Consider the following 10,272-nt stretch of genomic DNA (forward strand, 5'->3'; position numbering starts at 1 on the left):
TTCCTGCTGGCAGATGGCGCACTGGTTCCTGCCCAGACGGTCCCCTCCTCTTCCTCGGCCACTCCCTGCTTCTTGGGTGGGTGCGGCAGCTTGCAGCGCCATTAACTTTTTCGCTTGGTATTTCTCTTCTTCTGTGCCTCTTCCTCCCTCTGGTTATAAGTGGCCTGGGCTAATTCCAGCATCCATTCAAGGGTGTGGCCCATAAAACCTTCATTTTTTTGGATTTTTCGGCGAATATTGGGCGCTGCCTGGGCTACAAAAGCCGCCTTGAGAATTGGGGCGTTGGCAGCCTCATCTGGGTCCACGGGGGTATACTGGCGGTAGGCTTCCTTCAGCCTCTCTAAGTAGGCCCCAGGGGCCTCTTCCGTCCCTTGCACTATTTCTCTGGCCTTTACAAAGTTGGTGGGTTTTCTGGCTGCCCTCCTCATGCCATTTAGGACATTCTGGCGATAAGTGGTGAGGGTATTTTGGCCATCAATGGTCTGATAATCCCAATTCGGGGTATTTTCAGGATATCCTGCTGCAATAATAAGATCTCCTACCCCCTGCGCTCTCATGTGTGCTCGGGCTTCAGCATGAATTCGCCTAGCCTCCTCTGTAGTTAGCAGGGCATCCATCAAATATTGCACATCATCAAAAGTGGGATTATAGGTTTTGAAAATTCCCTCAAACAGCTTGATTATTTTTGCTGGGTTCTCTTCAAATGAAGGGTTTTGGTTCCTCCAATTACAAATGTCTGCACTAGAGAAGGGGACATGTTGAACTGTATAAGTTCTATTGGGCACCGCCCCGTCAGGTCCCGCGGGGGCCGGAGGGTCGTACACTCTGCGGAGAGGCATCACTCGGGCCGCGCCCTTCTTCTGTGCTTTATGTGCCCTATGGAGGGTCACTCTTTTCGCTGCCCTTCCCCACTCTCTCTGCCACTTTCTTCTCTGTTCCCCCGTACATCCTGCCGCTTTTAACAAATGGGGACTGACGTCCACTTCTCCTGCATAAGGTTCCACATACTTCCTCAAACGTTCTGCCTGTTTCTCTGTCCATATCTTATTATTTTCTGTCAACTTAACCAATCTCCTTACAAATTCCTCATTCTCATCATCCTCTTCTTCTTCCTCCCTTTCTTCATCTTTGTCCAGGTCTAACAATGCATTGTCCACGGGATTGGGGGCTGGGTCATCTGCTCCCTGTGGCGGGGGTGGTGCCGGGGCCGTTGCCAGGGCATAAGGCGGTGGGGGGAATCAAAACTTTATCCTCTTCCCTCTCTGAATCCTGGAGGACTGGAGGTCTTCCTGACTGAACAGATACGGCTGCCTGAGACTTCTAGGCAACATGACTTCAGCCAGGGGGGGTTCTTTTCCACATTGGTCTTCCATGTGGAGATGTAGGGGATTTGATCAGGGTGGACATTCAAAATGTTCTGATATAATGGATTAATAAGTTGCAAATCAAGGGTCCCTGTGGACGGCCAATTTATTGTTTGGGTGGGCCAATCTAATTCACACAAGGTCCTCATCCTCCCCCTCGTAAGCTTGAATCCCCAATCATCATCTTTTGTGGCTGCCTTCCAATTTTTCAAAAAGCATTCTAAAGGAGTACTTTTACTCTGTCCAGAACCCATTTCTTCCAGATACTCCGCTCCTATTCACAGTAAAAATTCTCTCACACTTCATGTACTACAGATTGTGATCTGCACGAGGTTGCCCTGGCAGAAAATGCACAACCCTGCTTGGCCAAAGGGACGCTAAGCCCCGACCTTCACACACCAAACCAAACACTGGAGTATCTGAGACACACACACACCACACAGAACACACCAAAAATCACAATACATATTATCAGGGGCTCAGGAGCAGAGGCACAGGGAAGAGAGGAGATGGAGAGCGAAGGGGAAGAATCCGAGGGGAGCGTAGGAGAAGAGGACAGTGGACTGAGGGATTCCATGAGCCTATCCAGCGAATCAGAAGATTCACAGAAGGGGGCGCCAGTGGCCAGGGGTAGGGGGTTCCCAAGGGGAACGCCCCAGGAGCAAGGGGGCAGCAGGGACTCCCAGAGCAGTAGCTGGAAATCAGGACCAGCTTCCCCACCAGAGCAGAGTGGGGGGGAAGAGTCCCAAGGATCAGGGCCAGTGCATTCCCCACCAGGGAGAGAAGATAAGGTAGGGCTGACCACGCCTCCATCAGAAAGTCAGACAACGGAGGAGAGGTCAGATCCGGCCAGTGTCCCGGAAGAGGGAAGCAGTGACCGAAGTAGTGTAACGGTTAGGAGAAAGGTCACTGGGCTGGCGCGAGAGGAAAGTTCAAATGTACAGGAGCGCGGGACAGCAGAGAATGAGGATTGGGAACCGGGTCCTAAAGCCTGCCGGAGGGAGGGGGAGGAGCTAAGCGACTCAGCGTCGGAAGAGTCCAGAAAGGGCAATGCCCCAGCGGGCAGGAGGACCCAGAGGAGGAGAGAGCAGCGTAAAAGGTGGAGCAGGGCTAGGATCTTAAACTGGTGTCATAGGGGAGGGGACTCAGACGGGACTTCGCCGATCTAGGGTTTAAGACGTAGGGCTGCACGCTGTGACTTTGAAATGGAAACTGAACATCAATAAAGACTTTTGTACATTACTACAGCCTAACGTTGGTCCTCTGTGAGCTGGGACCTAGAGGCAGCTCTGACAGTAAGTCCCGTCTCAATAAAACCTCGCAACGTGAGTGGACGCAGCGAGGAGCGAAGATTGGTACTTCGCGAGCTGGAGGAAGCAGCACCGGTAGCGGCCAAACACATTTTCGCACCTAAGGCGTGGGCATGCGCTTCGGCCACCGTGGACCTGGAAGCAATACGGCGCGAGCTGCGAACGGATTCCTTCGCACGATCCAAGATGGAGTAGGTGCGCAGCGGCACAGTGAAGGACGACGAGTTCCAGATACGCGACGGACTGCTCCTCCGCAAAAGGGCCATCTACGTGCCGGGAAATGAACTCCGCGCGAGAGTACTGCAACAGCTACACGACGCACACAGCGCCGGACATTTCGGCAAGGACAAGACGGTGGAATTAGTAGCCAGAGACTTTTGGTGGCCCAAGATGCGGGGAGAAGTCGCGGATTACGTCACGAGGTGCGACACATGCCAAAGGGCCAAGCCAGTACACAGACCGCCGGCGGGACTGTTGGAACCGCTACAGACCCCGTCCGAACCGTGGGAGAGGGTGGCCTTGGACTTTGTCACTGATCTGCCCAGCTCGAGGGGCAAAACAGCAGTACTCGTGGTAGTCGACATGTTCACCAAGATAGCGCACTTCATTCCTTGCGCGAAGGTGGCCACAGCGGAACAGACAGCCAAGCTGTTCATAGACCACGTGTTCAAGGTGCACGGCCTGCCACGGTCTATCCTGTCCGACCGGGGGCGCCAGTTCAACTCGAGTTTCTGGCAGAAGCTGATGGGAATCCTGAACGTCAAGGTCAACCTAGTGTCGGCAAGACACCCGCAGACCAACGGACAAGCGGAGAGGGTCAACGCCATCATGCAGCAGTACCTGAGATGCTACGCGAACCAGCAGCCCTCGACCTGGGTGGACTACCTACCGCTGGCCGAGTTTGCCTACAACAACACGAAACACGTGTCCACGGGGGTGACACCGTTTTTCGCCAACAATGGGCGACATCCCAGGACCTTCCCAGGCTTAGAGAAAGAGGGGGAGGGGGAGCCGCAGGGAGCAGAGGCATTGGCAGAGGAGTTACAGGAGGTCCATGAACAGCTCCGAAGGCAGTTAGAGCTAGCAAAACACGTGTACAAGATGCAGGCAGACAGACACAGGAGAGTTGGGGAGGACATACGGGTAGGGGACTGGGTCTGGTTAGCAGCCCAGGCAGTGCCAGCCAGATCCTTAGCTAAGAAGAAGCTCGGACACAAGCAGCTAGGCCCTTACCTAGTCGAGGCACAGATCAACCCAGTGGCCTTCCGGTTGACACTACCGGAGGGCTCCAGAATGCACCCGGTATTTCATAGATCGGTGCTCACACCCTACAAGGCACCTCACAGGTTTCAGGCGCCAGGGACAGCTCCTAGCCCGCTTAGAGACGCACCCACGACAGGGGGGTTGCCGAGGGCGGAGCCGCTCAACGAGGTCACGGAGATTTTGGACTCAAGATGGGGGGAAGAGGGGGTTGAATATCTCCTCGCCAGGGAAGGTACCCCGGCCAGCGCCAACAGCTGGGTACCGTACTATGCGGTGGAGGAGCACTACCTCAAAGACGAGTTCCACGCACTCTTCCCACACAGGCTCATGCCGGAGGATTATTTTGACGAATATCTTTTCACACCCACACTTTCAGCCAGCACGTTCCGGGGGTTCTCTTCAGAGGAGGACACGGCGCCGGAGACTAGCTCCCCAGAGCGGTCCCTCTCAGGGTTTGGCACAGGCGGCTCTTATTGGTGGGAAGATCAACCTGAGGTGGGGTGGCGCAGAGAACTGCCGAGCGGGCCCGCGCACGCAGAGTCACCCCAGGCGACAGGGGGAGAGGGAGTCATGGACGTGTTGGGGGAGGATCCGGGGTTCGAACATACCGGCAAAGAGATGGAAGCTGAGGAGATCGACGTCGACAAGCCCGTTGAGGACTGGCCGGATCTAACCAGCTGGAGGCACACCACGGGGGAAGAACTGTATCCTGCACTCACCCCCACAACACTGGAGCACCCAAAACCCACGCCAGAAGAGGGCCAGGGGGGAAGGGGGGGCTTCGAGGGGGGATGGATGTCAGGGGCTCAGGAGCAGAGGCACAGGGAAGAGAGGAGATGGAGAGCGAAGGGGAAGAATCCGAGGGGAGCGTAGGAGAAGAGGACAGTGGACCGAGGGATTCCATGAGCCTATCCAGCGAATCGGAAGATTCACAGAAGGGGGCGCCAGTGGCCAGGGGTAGGGGGTTCCCAAGGGGAATGCCCCAGGAGCAAGGGGGCAGCAGGGACTCCCAGAGCAGTAGCTGGAAATCAGGACCAGCTTCCCCACCAGAGCAGAGTGGGGGGGAAGAGTCCCAAGGATCGGGGCCAGTGCATTCCCCACCAGGGAGAGAAGATAAGGCAGGGCTGACCACGCCTCCATCAGAAAGTCGGACAACGGAGGAGAGGTCAGATCCGGCCAGTGTCCCGGAAGAGGGAAGCAGTGACCGAAGTAGTGTAACGGTTAGGAGAAAGGTCACTGGGCTGGCGCGAGAGGCAAGTTCAAATGTACAGGAGCGCGGGACAGCAGAGAATGAGGATTGGCAACCGGGTCCTAAAGCCTGCCAGAGGGAGGGGGAGGAGCTAAGCGACTCAGCGTCGGAAGAGTCCAGAAAGGGCAATGCCCCAGCGGGCAGGAGGACCCAGAGGAGGAGAGAGCAGCATAAAAGGTGGAGCAGGGCTAGGATCTTAAACTGGTGTCATAGGGGAGGGGACTCAGACGGGACTTCGCCGATCTAGGGTTTAAGATGTAGGGCTGCACGCTGTGGCTTTGAAATGGAAACTGAACTTCAATAAAGACTTTTGTACATTACTACAGCCTAGCGTTGGTCCTCTGTGAGCTGGGACCTAGAGGCAGCTCTGACACACATATATATATATATCCCTCCCTCTTCTATTCCAAACCTTTGCTGGCGGCACCCTACTGCCACGACCAGCCCCTATTCCTGGCGGCACTCTACTGCCTGTGACATCCTGCCACAACCAGGGGAGGTTGATCAAGCCTCCTGCCCTTTCCCTCGGGCTGCCCTTTCTGTCGGGCTTACCTTTTTCTGCTGCGGACCTGTCCCCTCGGCGCCGTCCTCTTTTTCTCCCTCAACCAGGATGTCTCCACTCCAGGACAGTGTGGCCGGTTCCCCCCACGAAACAGGTGGGGTGCGCACGGGAGCCTGCAGACGCTGCCGAGCTGTTCATCCTGGCTGAGCCTGGCCCTCCGGTCCGTATTGGGGAGGGGGCTTATCCCAGACGAGCCCCCAAAGAAATGAAGCCTTATTTACCTAGGGATCCATCAGCCTCCCCATCCCCGGACCTTGGAGGGAACAAAAGTACCAGGAAAGCAAAATCTTCTTTGGAGAAAAAGAGTTTTGAAATCTGTGCACAGAGAGAACCAGCAGAATAGCTTCTGAAAACTGGCTGCAAAATTCCTGTGTCCAGCAAGCACTCTTATACCTAAAAGCACCTATTTGCCTCCCCCCAAGCAGCCCAATCAGCTAGCAAGACTACAGCTTATCACCTTATTTGGCATACAGCTATATGGCTTAGCTAAGCACCCCCTCCCCTTCCCCTATACGTGTCTTTTCTTATACGTGTCTGTCAGTGGTTCAGGAGCAGAGGCACAGGGAAGAGAGGAGATGGAGAGTGAAGGGGAAGAATCCGAGGGGAGCGTAGGAGAAGAGGACAGTGGACCGAGGGATTCCATGAGCCTCTCCAGCGAATCGGAAGATTCACAGAAGGGGGCGCCAGTAGCCAGGGGTAGGGGGTTCCCAAGGGGAACGCCCCAGGAGCAAGGGGGCAGCAGGGACTCCCAGAGCAGTAGTTGGAAATCAGGACCAGCTTCCCCACCAGAGCAGAGTGGGGGGGAAGAGTCCCAAGGATCGGGGCCAGTGCATTCCCCACCAGGGAGAGAAGATAAGGCAGGGCGGACCACACATCCATCGGAGAGTCAGACAACGGAGGGGTCAGATCCGGCCAGTATCCCGGAAGAGGGAAGCAGTGACAGAAGTAGTGTAACGGTTAGGAGGAAGGTCACTGGGTTGGCGCGAGAGGCAAGTTCAAATGTACAGGAGCGCGGGACAGCAGAGAATGAGGATTGGGAACCGGGTCCTAAAGCCCACCGGAGGGAGGGGGAGGAGCTAAGCGACTCAGCGTCGGAAGAGTCCAGAAAGGGCAATGCCCCAGCGGGCAGGAGGACCCAGAGGAGGAGAGAGCAGCGTAAAAGGTGGAGCAGGGCTAGGATCTTAAACTGGTGTCATAGGGGAGGAGATCAGATGGTACTTTGCCGATCTAGGGTGTAAGATGTAGAGCTGCGCGCTGCGGCTTTGAAATGGAAACTGAACCTCAATAAAGACTTTTGTACATAACGACAGCCTAGCGTTGGTCCTCTGTGAGCTGGGACCTAGAGGCAGCTCTGACAGTAAGTACCGTCCCCCTAAAAACCTCGCAACGTGAGTGGACGCAGCGAGGGGCGAGGATTGGTACTTCGCGAGCTCACGAAAGCAGTACAAGATGACTACTGAAGAACAAATGGCAGCCCTGCAAAACGCAGTGACACAACTTAACGCAGAAATATGAGCGTCCAGGAGGAGAGAAGAGGAAGCAGCTGCTGTCTGCAAGGATCTGCAAGCCAGGTTCGAAATGTTGACTAAACAGGGGCTACCGGGAGCCAGACCAGAGGGGATTGGGCTGGGAAAGAGAGGAGGCAGCCTGGTGTCTCATTTCGATGGGAGTCTGCAGCACTATCCTAACTTCAGAGCAGACGTGGTTTTTGCGCTAAAGTTACTGGAGAAGGACTTTAGAGATGAGCAGGAGAAAGTAGGCTTCATACTAACGCATCTCCATGGAGAAGCTAAAGCGTGGTTGCGCAATCTGTGGAGAGATAATGATCCAGCCCTCCAAAACGCGAATGCCTTCATTAAGGCAATGGATGCTTGTTTTTTATCAGCGATAGATGTAGATGTCGCCAGAAAAGAGATACATGGATTGAAACAAGGCAGAGCCACTGTGAGGCAATATCACTCCCGCTTTTTTGCATTGGTCAACGCGCTGGGATGGGAAAAAGATTCAGCGGCCGTCAGGGACCTGTTCTGGGAGGGGCTGAACAGGGCTGTGAAAGACGAAATCGCAAGGGGGGAGAGACCCCAGAGCACACAAGAAGTTGTACAGAGAGCGCTGACGATTGGGGTGCGTCTGGAAGAACGTCCCTGGAGCAAAGACGAAGGGCGTTGGGGACGCACACCAGCGAGAGCACCTCCTTTCTTTCCCAGGGACTCAGCGCGCGCTCAATCCACGCCTCCACTGGGAGGGGGAGAGGAGCCGATGGAGATAGGTGGTGCCAAGGCTCAGTCAGCAACCAGAGCCCTAACACCAGGAGCAGCCAAAGTGAAGCCTCCTAGAGGGAACAGGAAGTGTTACATCTGCGACAGTACTCAGCACATGGCAAAAGAGTGCTCCCAGGGGCTCCACAAGCACACTGCAGCCTCAGCAACAGTAACAGAAGCAGTTCAGCAGAGAGAACCACAGCAGGGAAACGACGAAGTCTGGCTGGAAGCAGAGCCACTGGGGCCCAGCCAGACGAGTCAGTGAAGCAGTCCCCAGGAATCTTACAGCCCACAGACCCCTCCCGCCCATACCAGTGGTGCAGCTCACCGCAGCACTCCAGCTTCCCAATGGGCTCACCATGGAAGTCCCTATTACCATTGACTCTGGTAGCAATGCAGACTTTATAGGAGTGGATTTCATCAAGCAACATAGCATAGCGCTCCTGCCTGCCACGATGCCCCTGAAAGTAGTGACAGTCGATGGAAGAGAGTTGCTGGGGGGACAGGTGGTACAGCAAACGCCGCCAATGGTGATGCGAATTGGAAATCACCGCGAAGTCATCAGCTTCAATGTCACCCACCTGTCAGACACGCCCATAGTATTGGGCATGAGCTGGTTGGACAGGCACAGCCCGGCATTGGCATGGTACCAGCGTAAATTGACCTTCTGCTCCTCCTACTGCGCAGAACATTGCATCATGACTAACCAGGAAGACGAGGGGCAAGAGGATGACCCACAGCTACAACTGGGCATGCTGCAAGCGGTACCCGACAAGTACAAGGCGTTTTTGGAGGTCTTCTGCGAGAAGGAAGCGGACAAGCTGCCTCCCCACCAGACCCTACGACTGCAAGATTGACCTCCTGCCGGGGGCGACGCTGCCGACGGGAAAACTGTATTCCATGTCTGAAGACGAACTGCAAGAGCTCAGGGAGTTCACAGATCACAACTTGAAGCGGGGATTCATCCGGGAATCCAAAGCAGTGGGGGGCAGTCCTGTGTTCTTCGTGAAGAAAAAAGACACGCCCCAAAAGAGGCTGGTAGTTGATTTCAGAATCTTAAACTCGAAAACCAAGCCCACGGCTTTCCCGATGCCCAAGATCGACGACTTGCTTGCGACGGTGAGGAAGGGACGCATCTTCACCAAGTTGCATGTACGAGGGGCGTACAATCTTATACGCATGCGGGAGGGCGACGAGTGGAAGACGGCCATGTTTACACCCTTGGGCACCTATGAATATAGGGTTATGCCGTTCGGTTTACAAAATGGCTCCCACTGCTTCCAAGCCTTCATGCATCACGTGTTAGCGGGGCTCCTCTACAAGAAGTGCGTCTGCTTCCTGGACGACATTCTGATCTTCTCGGAATCGCAGGAGGCTCACGAGAGAGATGTCAAGGAAGTCCTGCAAAGACTACGGGAGCACAGACTTTACGCCAAACTGGAGAAGTGCCAGTTTGACATGACGGAGCTGGATTTCCTGGGCTACAAGCTGTCCGACAAGGGAATCGCCATGGACAGCGCCAAGGTACGCTCAGTACTGGACTGGAAAAGCCCGCGCAATCGGAAGGAGGTCCAGAAGTTTGTCGGCTTTGCTAACTTTTATCGCAAGTTCATCAAGGGTTTCGCTATGCAGACGGCGGCCATCATGGACACCCTCAGCTCCAAGAAGAAGAAGTTCATCTGGACGGAGCAGGCGGAGCAGTCCTTTCAGAAACTCAAGCGTCTCTTCGCTTCCGAAGAACAACTGCTACATGTGAACCCCAGCAGACCCATGAGGGTTGAGACGGATGCCTCCGACAGAGCCGTGGGGGCAGTCCTGTTGCAGCAAGACCCGCAAGGGGTTTGGAGGCCGTGCGCTTTCTACTCCAGGAAACTCAGCAAGTCGGAGCAGAACTACACCATCTGGAACAGAGAGTTGCTGGCCATTCATGCAGCCTTCAAGGCGTGGCGGCACTTCCTCATCGGAGCCAAACACACAGTGCAAGTTCGCACGGACCATAAGAACCTGGAATACTGGCGCACGGCGCGGTTCCTGAACCAGAGACACATCCGCTGGGCGGAGTTCTTTGCGGATTTCGACTTCAGGATAGAATATATCCCCGGAGACAACAACATCATGGCTGATGCGCTATCCAGGAAGCCGCAGTATCTGGAGGAAGCAGCACCGGTAGCGGCCAAACACATTTTCGCAACTAAGGCGTGGGCATGCGCTTCGGCCACCGTGGACCTGGAAGCAATACGGCGCGAGCTTCGAACGGATTCCT

At 55.2% G+C, this 10,272-nt stretch overlaps 1 long non-coding RNA gene across 1 annotated transcript; it reads right to left on the reverse strand.

Annotated features, from left to right (window-relative positions):
- Positions 1–235: 235 nt before the first annotated feature.
- On the reverse strand, positions 236–1,234 carry LOC307222689. The gene is made up of 2 exons (XR_013841847.1): positions 1,158–1,234; positions 236–923 (listed from the first exon to the last, which is right to left on the reverse strand). It is a non-coding gene; the product is annotated as an uncharacterized lncRNA (long non-coding RNA).
- Between the last annotated feature and the right edge of the window lie 9,038 nt (positions 1,235–10,272).

The sequence above is a fragment of the Podarcis cretensis genome (genome assembly GCF_951804945.1).
Source record: "Podarcis cretensis genome assembly, chromosome: 8".
NCBI lineage: Eukaryota > Metazoa > Chordata > Lepidosauria > Squamata > Lacertidae > Podarcis > Podarcis cretensis.